This window comes from Mobula birostris, chromosome 8, assembly GCF_030028105.1.
Source record: "Mobula birostris isolate sMobBir1 chromosome 8, sMobBir1.hap1, whole genome shotgun sequence".
NCBI lineage: Eukaryota > Metazoa > Chordata > Chondrichthyes > Myliobatiformes > Myliobatidae > Mobula > Mobula birostris.
The window spans coordinates 100,750,936-100,761,634 of NC_092377.1; positions in this window are offsets into that span (position 1 = coordinate 100,750,936).

The following is a 10,699-nucleotide window of genomic DNA, read 5'->3' on the forward strand; positions in this document are numbered from 1 at the left end:
GTTCCCCATGATGGATGCTGATTTCCTGCAACAATGCTCCATGGAGAGGGCTTTACCTGTGATGGACTGGGCCATATCACTACTTTTTGTAAGCTTTCCCATTCAAGGACATTGGTATTTCCAACCAGTCAATATACCCCCCATCACACATCTATAGAAGTTTGCCAAAGTTTTAGACGTCATGCTGAATCTTCACAAACTCCTAAGAAGGTAGAGGTGCTGGTGTGCTTTCTTCATAATGGCACTTGTGTGCTGGGTCCAGGACAGATCTTCAGAAATGATAACACTGAGGAACTTAAAGCTGCTAACCTTCTCCACCTCTGATCCCTCAAATGAGGACTGGCTTGTGGACCTCTGGTTTCTCCCTCCTGAAGTCAATAATCAGCTCCTTGGTCTTGCTGACACTGAGGGAAAGATTGTTGTTGTGGCATCACTCAGCCAGATTTTTAATCTCCCTCCTGTATGCTGATTCATCACCACCTTTGATTTGGTCAATAAGAATGGTGTTGTCAGCAAACTTAAATATGGCATCGGAGCTGAACTTAGCCACACAATCAAGAGTATGAAGTGAGAAGAGCAGGGGACTAAACACACAGCCTTGTGGTGCACCTGTGCTAATGGAGACTGTTGAGGAGATGTTGTTGCCAATCCGAACTGACTGAGGTCCACAAGTGAGGAAACTGAAGATCCAGTAATGCAAGAAGATATTGAGACCTAGGTCTTGAAACTTGATTAGTTTTGAGGGTATGATAGTATTGAATGCCAAACCTAGTCAATGAAGAGCATCCTGAAGTAAGCATCTTTGCTGTACAGATGTTCCAGGGTTGAGTAAAGAGCCATTGAAATGACATCCGCTGTTGACCTGTTGTGACGATAGGCAAACTGAAGCAGATCCATATCGTGTCCCCAGGCAGGAGTTGACATGTTTCATCACTGATCTCTCAAAGCACTTCATCACAGTGGATGTAAGCGCTACTGGATGAACTGAACTGAATTGATTTTATTTCTTACATCCTTCACATACATGAAGAGCAAAAATATTTATGTTACATCTCCATCTATGTGCAATCATAGTAATTTATAATAATTTATAATAAATAGAACAGTCAATATATGATAGAGTACACTCAGATCAGTGTGAGTTAATCAGTCTGGTGGCCTGGTGGAAGAAGCTGTCCCAGAGCCTGCTGGTCCTGGCTTTTATGCTGCGGTACAGTTTCCCGGATGGTAGCAGCTGGAATAGATTGTGGTTGGGGTGACTCGGGTCCCTAATGATCCTGTGGGCCCCTTTTACACACCTGTCTTTGTAAATGTCCTGGATCATGGGAAGTTCACAACTACAGATGCGCTGGGCTGTCTGCACCACTCTTTGCGGAGTCCTGTGATTAAGGGAGGTACAGTTCCCATACCAGGCAGTGATGCAGCCAGTCAGGATGCTCTCAGTTGTGCCCCCGTAGAAAGTTCTTAGGATTTGGGGGCCCATACCAAACTTCCTCAGCTGTCTGAGGTGAAAGAGGTGCTGTTGTGCCTTTTTCACCCCACAGCTGGTGTGTACAGACCACGTGAGGTCCTTGGTGATGTGGATGCCAAGGAACAGAAAGCTGTTTACCTTCTCAACCCCAGGTCCATTGATGTCAATAGGGGTTAGCCCATCTCCATTCCTCCTGTAATCCACAACCAGCTCCTTTGTCTTTGCAACATTGAGGGAGAGGTTGTTTTCTTGACACCATTGTGTCAGAGAGATGACTTCTTCCCTGTAGGCCACCTCATTATTGTTTGAAATAAGGCCAATCAATGTTGTGTCATTGGCAAATTTAATTAGCAGATTGGAGCTGTGGGTGGCGACACAGTCATGGGTATACAAGGAGTAAAGGAGGGGACTCAGTACACAGCCTGTGTTGAGAGTCAGAGGGTTGGAGGTGAGAGAGCCCACTCTTTCAACCTGTTGGCGATCTGACAGGAAGTCCAGGATCCAGCTGCGCAAGGCAGGTTACCTCGTTTTTCTTAGGCATCAGTATAACTGAAGCCTGCTGGAAGCAGGTGGGTACCTCGGACTGCCCCAGCGAGAGGTTGAAGACCAGAGTGAACACTCCAGCCAGTTGATTGGCACAGGTCTTTAGTAGGTGGCCAGGTACATCTGGGCCGGATGTTTCCATAGCTTCGCACTCTTGAAGGATGTTCTCAAGTTGGCTTTAGAGACTGAAATCACAGGGTCATCGGGGGCCATGGGAGTTCGTGAAGGTGCCTCCATGTTTTGTCGATCAAAGCAAGCATAAAAGGCACTTAGCTCATCTGGGAGCAAAGCCTAGTTGTTACCTATGTTGCTTGGTTACAAAGAAACACAATAGAATCAATGAAAAAATTACAAAGATGAACTAACAACCAATGGGCAAAGGGCAACAAATTGTGGAAACGCAAGAAGAGGAAAATCGAAACAACAATGAATAAATAACTAATACTGGGAACATGAGTGTAGAGTCTGTGAAAATGAGTCCATAGTTTGTGGAATCAGTTCAGTGTTGAGATGAATGAAGTTCTCCCCTCTGCTTCAGGAGCCTGATGGTTGACGGGTAGTAACTGTTCCTGAACCTGGTGGTGTGGGGCCTAAAAGCTCCTGTACTTCCTTCCTGATGGCAGCAGTGAGAAGAGAGCATAACCTGAATGGTGGGGGTCCTCGATGATGGATGTTGCTTTCCTGCAACAGCGCTCCATGTAGATGTGCTCAGTGGTGCAGAGGGGCTGTGTGATAGACTGGTATATATCCACTACTTATCCATTCTTTTCCATTCAAGGGCGTTGGTGCTTCAATACCCAAGGTCTAAAGCAGCTGCTTGAAGGCAAGTTAGTGTCAAGGGTAAGAGGTCAGATCATTGGGGTAGCAGCCAATGTGGGCCCAGGCTAGAGGTTGCATACCACAAAAGATAAAGTGAAATAAAATGTACTGAGAGATTAACGCCACAGGAAACTCGGGGTGTAGAAAAGTGCAGCATATAATTAGAGGGGAAATTTGTAAGACAAGGAATAGCTATAGATAAAGATAGGTATGGTCCTATGGTCCTTGCTGGAGATTTTTACAGTGCCTATAAAAAGTATTCACCCTCTTGGAAGTGTTCATGTTTTATTGTTTTAACCAACACAATGGATTTAATTTAGCTTTTATTGACACTGATCAACAGAAAAAGACTCTTTTGTGTCAAAGTGAAAACAGATTTCTGCAAAGTGATCTAAATTAATTACAAACACAAAATAATTGGTTGCATAAATTTTTACTCCTTTAACATGGAACTTTAATAATCATCACTGGTGCAGCCAATTGATTTTAGACATCACATAATTAATTAAATGGAGATCACCTGTATGCAGTCAAGGTGCTTCAGTTGATTGTAGTAAAAATACATCTGTATCTGGAAGGTCCAGCTGCTGGTGAGTCAGTATCCCAGCAAAAACTACACCATAAAGACAAAAGAACACTCCAAGCAACTCCACAAAAAGGTTATTGAAAAGCACAAGTCAGGAGATGGATACAAGAAAACTTCCAAGTCACTGAATATCCCTTGGAATACAGTTAAGTCAATCATCAAGAAATGGAAAGAAGATGATACAGCTGTAAATCTGCCTAGAGCAGGCCGTCCTCAAAAACTGAGTGACCGTGCAAGAAGGGGATGAGTGAGGGAGGCCACCAAGAGACCTATGACAACTCTGGAGGAGTTACAAGCTTCAGTGGCTGAGATGGGAGAAACTGTGCATACAACTGTTGCCCAGGTGCTTTACCAGTTGCAGCTTTATGGGAGAGTGGCAAAGAAAAAGCCAACGTTGAAAAAAAACCCACATGAAATATTGGCTAGAGTTTGCCAGAAGGCATGTGGGAGACTCTAAAGTCAGCTGGAAATAGGTTCTATGGTCTGATGAAACCAAAATTGAGCTATTTGGCCATCAGACTAAATGCTATGTTTGACGTAAGTCAAACACCGCACATAATCAGAAACACACCATCCCTACTGTGAAGCATGGTGGTGGCTGCATCATGCTGTGGGGATGTTTCACTGCAGCAGGCCCTGGAAGGCTTGTGAAGGTGGAGGGTAAAATGAATGTAGTAAAATACAGGAAATCCTGGAGGAAAACCTGATGCAGTCTGCAAGAGAACTGTGACATGGGAGAAAGTTTGTTTTCCAGCAAGACAATGACCCCAAGCACAAAACCAAAGCTACACAGGAATGCCTTAAAAACAACAAAGGAAGTGGCCAACTCAGAGTCCAGACCACAATCCAATTGAGAATTTGTGGCTGGATTTGAAAAGGGTTGCTCACTCACAATCCTCACGCAATCTGACAGAGCTCGAGAAGTTTTGTAAAGAAAAATGGGGAAATTTGCAGTGTCCAGATGTGCAGAGTTACTAGAGACCTATCCACAGAGGCTGTATTTGCTGTCAAAGGTGCATCTACTAAATGCTGACTTGAAAGGGGTAAATAGTAATGCACCCAATTATTTTGTGTTTTATATTTGTAATTAATTTAGACCACTTTCTAGAGATCTGGTTTCACTTTGACACAAAAGAGTCTTTTTCTGTTGATCAGTGTCAATAAAAGCTAAATTAAATCCATTGTGATTCAATGTTGTAAAACAATAAAACATGAAAACTTCCAAGGGGTGAATACTTTTTATAGGCACTATAAATTGGAGTAAGCAAATTACGAGGGCATTAGGCAGGAACTAACAAGAGTTGATTGGGAACATCTTTTTTCTGGCAAGTCCACATCAGACATGTGGAAGGTGGTTAAAGATCAACTGAAAAGTCCAGAGTATGCTTCTGCTAGAAGGAAGGACCGGGATGGAAAGATAAGAGAACCTTGGATATCCCGAGAGGTGATGAACTTAGTCAAGTAGAAAAAGGCTAAAAGAAGGCATGAGGTTGCTTTAGCAGACAAGGTGAAGGAGAATCCTAAGGGATTCTATAGATATGGTAAGAGCAAAAGGATTGCAAGGGACAAAATTGGTCCTCTGGAAGATCAGAATGGTCATCCATGTGTGGAGCCAAAAGAGACTGAGGAGATCTTAAATGGACTTTTTGCATCTGTATTTACTCAGGATATGGACAAGAGTCTATAGAAGTGAGGCAAAGTGGCATCAACTTCATGGACCCTATACAGATTACAGAGGAGGAGGTGCTTGAGGCAAATTAGGGTGGATAAATCCCCAGGGCCTGACAAGGGGTTCCTTCGGACCCTGTGGGAGGCAAGTGCTGAAATTGCCGTGGCCCTAGCAGCGATATTTAAATCATCGTTTGCGGCAGGTGAGGTACCAGAGGATTGGAGGATAGCAAATGTTGTTCCACTATTTAAGAAAAGCTCTAAAAAGAAACCAGGAAACTATAGGCTGGTGGGCCTGACATCAGTAGTGGGGAAATGATTAGAAGGTATTCTGAGGGAGCGGATATATGAGTATTGATATAGACATGGACTGATTAGGATAGTCAGCACGGGCTTGTGTATGATAGGTCATCTCTAACCAATCTTATAGAGTTTTTTTGAGGAAGTTACCATGAAAGTGGATGTTGTCTACATGGACTTTAGCAAGGTGTTTGACAAGGTCCCACACAGGAGGCTGGTCAAGAAGGTTCAGTCACTCGGCGTTCAAGATGAGGTAGTCAATTGGATTAGACATTGGCTTTGTGGGAGAAGCCAGAGAGTGGTAGTAGATGGTTGCCTCTCTGACTAGAGACCTGTGACTTGTGGAGTACCGCAGGGGTCAGTGCTGGGCCCATTGTTGTTTGTCATCTATATCAATGATCTGGATGAGAATGTGGTAAACTGGATCAGCAAATTTGCAAACGACACCAAGATTAGGAGTGTAGTGGACAGTGAGGAAGACTATCATGGTTTGCAGAGGGATCTGGATCAGTTGGAAAAACTGGGCTGGAAAATGTTAGATGGAATTTAATGCAGACAAGTGTGAGGTGTTTCACTTCAGTAGGTCCATTCAGGGGAGATCTTGCGGAGTGAATGGTAGGGCACTGAGGTGTGTGGCAGAACAAAAGGATCAGAGAAAACAGGAAAGTGGTGTCACAGGTAGATAGGGTTGTAAAGAAAGCTTTTGGCATATTGGCCATCATATTGAGTACAGGAGATAGGATGTTATGTTGAAGTTATATAAGACATTGGTGAGGCCTAATTTGGAGAATTGTGGGCAGTTTTACCTACAGGAAAGGTTTAAATAAGGTTGAAAGAGTACAGAGAAAATTTATAAGGATGTTGCCACGTTTGGAGGACCTGAGTTATAAGGAGAGATTGAATAGGCTAAGACTTTATTCCTTGGAAAGATTGAGATATTTGATAGAGATATATAAAATGATGATGGGTATATGGAGGGTAAATGCAAGCAGGCTTTTTCCACTGAGGTTGGGTGGGACTACATCTATTGGAGAAGTATTAGGTTATTGGTGAAAGGCAAAATGCTTAAGGGGAGCATGAGGGGAAACTTCTTCTCTCAGAGGGTGGTGAGAGTGTGGAATGAGCTGCCAGCACAAGTGGTGCATGTGAGCTCCATTTCAACGCTTCAGAGAAGCTTGGATAGGTACATGGATGGTAGGGCTATGGCCCGGTATAGGTCAATGGGAGTCGGCAGTGTAAATGTTTGGCATGGAGTAGATGGGCTGAAGGACCTCTTTCTGTGCTACATATTTCCATGAGTATTGTGCATGTCTTGGTCATATATATAGCTAGGCTGCCCAAGACTCTTGCATAGTGATTTTGTGCATTGCACTGTACTGCTGCAGCAAGTTTCATGACATACGTGAGTCATGATAAACCTGATTCTGATACGGGTCTCTATTGTGGACTGAGAGTGGGAAGGGGGCAGGGAGAGGGGAATCATGGTTGGGAAAAGGGGAAAGGAGAGGGGAGGGAGCAGGAAGCACCAGAGAGACATTTTGTGATGATCAATAAACCAATCATTTGGAATTAAATGAGCTTGTCAGATGTCTCAGTGCTGGGTGTGTCTGCATCTGTGCCACCCACTGCCTCCGGCACTCCTTCCCTGCCACCTGTCCCACACCCCTCCTGAGGCACTCCACCCTCACCATTCCCAACAACCTTTGCTCCCACCAGATTTACAAACTCACTCTCTGCTCCATGTTGACAAACCGGTACTGTGCAAAAATCTTAGGTACCCTACAGTATATACTGTATGTGCCTAAGACTTTTGCACAGTACTGTACACCTCCACACACACACACTCTCACACACACACACACTCTGATGGTGGAGGGGAGGAAGCTGTTCCTGTAATGTTGACTATGTGTCTTCAGGCTTGTGTACCTCCTCCCTAATGGTAGTAACAAGAAGTTGGTGGTGCAGTTCCTTAATGATGGATGCCACATTTTTGAGTCATTGCCTTTTGAAGATACCAATTTCATTGCACCCTGGTGTATATGATAATAAACTAAATGGGCTCTGTTGCCAGTTACCAAGGTGCGCACAGCAAGCTCCCAAATGGAAATTAAAACTGATTTGTTTCAGTGATGGAGACACAGACTGAATCTGGAGCTACACACAAGGTGCTGGAGGAGTTCAGCAGATCAGGAGAGCACCCTCTCTCCTCTGACATTCAGTCCTCATGAAAGCTCTCAGCCTGAAACACTGACTGTCCATTTCCCTGCATAGATGCTGCCTGACCCTCTGAGTTCCTCCAACATGTTGTCTTTTTGCCTCTTGAAATTTATCTAGCTCTTTTTAAAAGCGTGTTGATTACATCCAACAGTCAGAGTCATACCGCATATTACAGGCCCTTTGGTCCGCCCAGTCCATGCTGACCACATTGTTCACCCAACTAGTCCCAATTTACAGCGCTCGGCTCATATCCCTCGAAGCCCTGCCCCCTCCACGTACCTATCCAGGTGATACTCTGGTAAGACTTCCTCTGACACCTTATTCTATCTACCCACCACCCTCTGAATGGAAAAGTTGTCCCTTAGTTCCCTGTTACTATGGTAGTGTAGTGTTTAGCACAACACTTTACAGTACCAGCGACCCTAGTTCAATTCCTGCCACTGCCAGTAAGGAGTTTGTACGTCCTCCCCGTGACCACATTTCCCCAGGGTGCTCCAGTTTCCTCCTACATTCCAGAGACCTACAGAGTAGGGCTAGCGAATTGTGGCTTTGCTCTGCTGGTGCCGGATGCATAGAAACACTTGCAGACACGTCCTCGGATTGTGTTGGTCGTTGGTACAAACAATGCTTTTGGATGTTTTGATGTACATTTAACGAACAAGGCTCCGGTTTCCTCCCACAGTCCAAAGACGTACCGGTGGGTCAGTTAATTGGACATTGCAAGTTGTCCCATGGCTAGGCTAGGGTTAAATCAGGGGATTGCTGGGCAGTGCGTCTCGAAGGGCAGGAAAGGCCTATTCCACGCTGTATCCCAGTAAATAAACAAACAAACAAATAAATAAAAATATTTCCTCTCTCACCCCAAGTCCATGCCCCTATTTCTTGACTCCTCTACCTTGACTTGTGCCTATCTAAGAGTTTCTTAAATGACACTAACATATCTTCTTCTACCACCACCCCCGCAGGACATTCTTGCCACTCCCGGTGTACCTCTGACAACCAACCCATACTTGTCACCAATCCTTTAAAATTATGCCCCCTCATATTAGCCATTTCTGACCTGGGAGAAAATTTATGGCCATCCGTTGGACCCTCTTATCATCTTGTACAGGAGGAAAATTGAAAGTTTGGCTGAGTGGTGTCATAACAACAACTTCTCACTTAGTGTCAGCAAGACCAAGGAATTCAGGAGAGGGAAACCAGAGGTTCAGGAGCCAGTCCTCACTGGAGGATCAGAGGTGGAGAGAGTCAGCAACTTTAAATTCCTCAGTGTTACTATTTCAGAGTACCTGTCCTGGACCCAGCACACAAGTGCAATTATGCAGAAACCACTGCAGCATCTCTACTTTCTCAGGAGTCTGCAGAGATATGGCCTGGCATCTAAAACTTTGACAAACTTCTATAGATGTGTCATGGAGAGTATATTGACTGGCTGCAGCATGGCCTGGTATAGAAACACCAATGCTTTTGAATGCAAAATCTTACAAAAGGTAGAGCATTTGGTCCAGTACATCACAGGTAAGTCCTCCCAACCATTGAATAAAAATTAGAATCAGGTTTATTATCACCGGCATATGACATGAAATTTGTTAACTTAGCAGCAGCAGTTCAATGCAATACATAATATAGAAGAGAAAAAAAATAAAAATAATGATAAACAAATAAATTACAGTATATGTATACAGTATTGAACAGATTTTAAAATTTGCAAAAAACAGAAATACTGTATATTTTAAAAAAGTGAGGTAGTTTTCAAGGGTTCAATGTCCATTCAGGAATCGGATGGCAGAGAGGAAGAAGCTGTTCCTGAATCGCTGAGTGTGTGCCTTCAGGCTTCTGTCCCTCCTGAGAAAAGGGCATGCCCTGGGTGCTGGAGGTCCTTAATAATGGATGCTGCCTTTCTGAGACACTGTTCTTTGAAGATGACCTGGGTACTTTGTAGGCTAGTACCCAAGATGGAGCTGACTAGATTTACAACCTTCTGCAGCTTCTTCTGGTCCTGTGCAGTAGCCCCTTCATATCACACAGTGATGCAGCCTGTCAGAATGCTTTCCACGGTACAACTATAGAAGTTTCTGAGTGTATTTGTTGATATGCCAAACCTTTTCACTCCTAAAGAAGTATAGCCGCTGTCTGACCTTCTTTATAACTACATCGATATGTTGGGACCAGGTTAGATCCTCAGAGATCTCGACACCCAGGAACTTGAAACTGCTCACTCTCTCCACTTCTGATCCCTCTATGAGGATTGGTATGTGTTCCTTCGTCTTACCCTTCCTGAAGTCCCCAGTCAGCTCTTTCGTCTTACTGACGTAGGGTGCCCGATTGTTGCTGCAGTACCACTCCACTAGTTGGCATATCTCACTCCTGTACGCCCTGTCATCACCACCTGAGATTCTAACAACAATGGTTGTATCATCAGCAAATTTATAGATGGTATTTGAGCTCTGCCTAGCCACACAGTCATGTGTATATAGAGAGTAGAGCAGTGGGCTAAGCACACACTCCAGAGGTGCACCAGTGTTGATCATCAGTGAGGAAAAGATGTTATCACCAATCCACACAGACTGTGGTCTTCCGGTTAGGAAGTCAAGGATCCAATTGCAGAGGGAGGTACAGAGGCCCAGGTTCTGCAACTTCTCAATCAGGATTGTGGGAATGATGGTGTTAAATGCTGAGCTATAGTCAATAGCACATGAGTCTACATGTGCTCATGTAGATTGAGCACATCTACAAGAAAGCAGCATCCATCATCAGAAATTCCCACCTCACATACCTTTTCTCACTCCTGTCATCAGGGAGAAGGTACAAGAGCCTCAGGACTCGCACCACCAGGTTCATGAACAGTTACTACCCCTCAACCATCAGGGTCTTGAACAAAAGGGATAACTACATTCAGATTTCCACAACCAGCATCTCACTCGAAGATATCTCTATCTCATGTTCTCATTATTTATTGCTATTTATTTAAATTTGCATTTGCGCAGTTTGTTGTCTTCTGCACTCTGCTTGATCTTTCGTGGATCCTGTTATAGTTACGATTCGATAGATTTGCTGAATATGCCCACAGGAAAATGGAATCTCAGGATTGTATA